Here is a 2,512-nt window from a genome sequence, read left to right as displayed (position 1 = left end):
GGACTGTCGGATTCTTGGGACCGCTGGGACTGTCGGGACTGTCGGGACCGTCGGGACCGTAGGGACTGTCGGGATTCTTGGGACTGTCGGGACCGTCGAGACCGTAGGGACTGTCGGGATTCTTGGGACCGCTGGGACTGTTGGGACTTACGGGATTGTTGGGACAGGCCATTGGGACCGTTGGGACAGTTGTGACAGGCCAGTGGGACAGTTGGGACAGGCCAGTGGGACCGTTGAGACAGTTGGGACTGTTGGGACAGGCCATTGGGACCGTTGGGACAGTTGTGACAGGCCAGTGGGACCACTGGGACCGTTGGGACAGTTGGGACCACTGGGACAGTTGGGACCATTGGGACAGTTGGGACCACTTGGACAGTTGGGACCACTGGGACAGTTGGGACCATTGGGACAGTTGGGACCACTGGGACAGTTGGGACCACTGGGACAGTTGGGACCATTGGGACAGTTGGGACCACTGGGACAGTTGGGACCACTGGGACAGTTGGGACCACTTGGACAGTTGGGACCATTGGGACAGTTGGGACCACTTGGACAGTTGGGACCACTTGGACACTGGGACAGTTGGGACCACTGGGACAGTTGGGACCATTGGGACAGTTGGGACCACTGGTACAGTTGGGACCATTGGGACAGTTGGGACCCTTGACAGACAATAAATGAGAGACATTTTGATGACTTCTTTTTCTATGTACCAAATTATTTTTTAATTATTCATTTTCTTGTGATACAATCAGGAGACTTTGGACCAGGTTCTTTTCGTCTATGTGTCCAACATGGGACCATCACCAATCCTGTTCTCACTCCATTCAGGATCAATTTCAAGCTCACAAAGGTTAAAAAACTGGCATTTTAAAGGGTCATTTCGTCTTTTTTTCCAAACTCGACCCAGCTTTTCTATGTCAGTCTTTGAAATTGGTCCAGTACCGGTCTGCACTGTAACCCTATAGCACAAATGTGCAATCAATTTCAATTTCTGCCCACTAAAAGTTCTGTTTTTTCCTCTGACAAACTCAGATTATAAGTGTCTGACAACATTATGGAAAGGATCCCTACAGAGATAGACCTGGTTGTTACAGAGTAAGATCCGTTTAGTTTAACATGAAACAGCCCCAAAATCACCATCACCAAACCCACCAGACTCCATGTAAATAATCACTACTTTTAGCGTGTGTAGAGCAGCATATCTCAACCAGACTCCATGTAAATAATCACTACTTTTAGCGTGTATAGAGCAGCATATCTCAACCAGACTCCATGTAAATAATCACTACTTTTAGCATGTATAGAGCAGCATATCTCCACCAGACTCCATGTATATAATCACTACTTTTAGCATGTATAGAGCAGCATATCTCCACCAGACTCCATGTAATAATCACTACTTTTAGCATGTATAGAGCAGCATATCTCCACCAGACTCCATGTAATAATCACTACTTTTAGCGTGTATAGAGCAGCATATCTCCACCAGACTCCCTGTAAATAAACACTCATCTCATCATCTCTAGGGATCCTTTCCATAATGTTGTAAAACATTTAAAATTATAGTCTTAGCCTTTCAGTGGCAAAACAGCACTTTAAGTGGACGTAAATTCAAAGTACCCAATTGCAACTGTTACCGTTACATTGCAGCATGCGGGCTAGCTTAATATTGGACCAATGTCAACGATTGTTGTTCCCATCAGTCACTTAAACACAAAAACATAGAAAAATAGGGTTGAAAAACATGAAGTTACCCTTTAAAGAGACCAATTGGCCCTAATAAGCCAGCAGATTAAATGACATTCATGTCTATGCTAACGGTAGTCAACCAGACGGCGTTGGTACGGACTGACTTCATCTAAACACCCGTTTCCGAGTTATAACTGTTGTGAGAAACCAAACTAACACGTTAACATTTAAAATGTCTTAGTGTCCTTTAGAGAACTGCTGGAAGTGTACGTGCGGTACGTGATTTTTAACTGTATTACTAATCAACCTGAATGTCGGGAATATTAGCCACTGAGTAGTTATGTAACCTCTTTATCTACTCTATCTACATATATATATATATATATATATATATATATATAGATATATATATATATATATATATATATAATATATATATATATATATATATATATATATTGTTACCTATAATCTGTACATAAACACTGGACATTAAAACGATGGACCTCTGACTCTTGTTTTCTGATTGAAACTAAATGTGCAAAAACTTATTGTTAAACTATTGGACAATGAAATCCAGATTTTGAGTCTGGAGCGGATGTTAATCTGGCCGGGTAAAAAAAAAAAAAAAAAAAAAAAGATTTTACAATTCAAATCGATCCTCATATTAAAAAATCCCGAGGCGATCTTTTAACGGTCGTGTTGTCTTGGGGTTGAATTTGACCCTTTGGCAAGTTTTGTTTTTAATATCAGAAATATGGAGGTTGAAAATGTCGAAGAAGGCGACAAAACATTGGGGGGGAAAGCGTGAAAAATATTG

At 42.0% G+C, this 2,512-nt stretch overlaps 1 long non-coding RNA gene across 1 annotated transcript; it reads left to right on the top strand.

Annotated features, from left to right (window-relative positions):
- Positions 1–6: 6 nt before the first annotated feature.
- LOC116679421 (uncharacterized) lies at positions 7–2,204 on the top strand. Its single transcript, XR_004329499.1, has 2 exons — positions 7–295; positions 601–2,204. It is a non-coding gene; the product is annotated as an uncharacterized LOC116679421 (long non-coding RNA).
- Positions 2,205–2,512: the final 308 nt, after the last annotated feature.

The sequence above is a fragment of the Etheostoma spectabile genome, unplaced genomic scaffold (genome assembly GCF_008692095.1).
Source record: "Etheostoma spectabile isolate EspeVRDwgs_2016 unplaced genomic scaffold, UIUC_Espe_1.0 scaffold00012333, whole genome shotgun sequence".
In the NCBI taxonomy this organism is placed as follows: domain Eukaryota; kingdom Metazoa; phylum Chordata; class Actinopteri; order Perciformes; family Percidae; genus Etheostoma; species Etheostoma spectabile.
The sequence above is the reverse complement of the archived record's forward strand: the minus strand, read 5'-3'. Positions and strand labels throughout refer to the sequence as shown.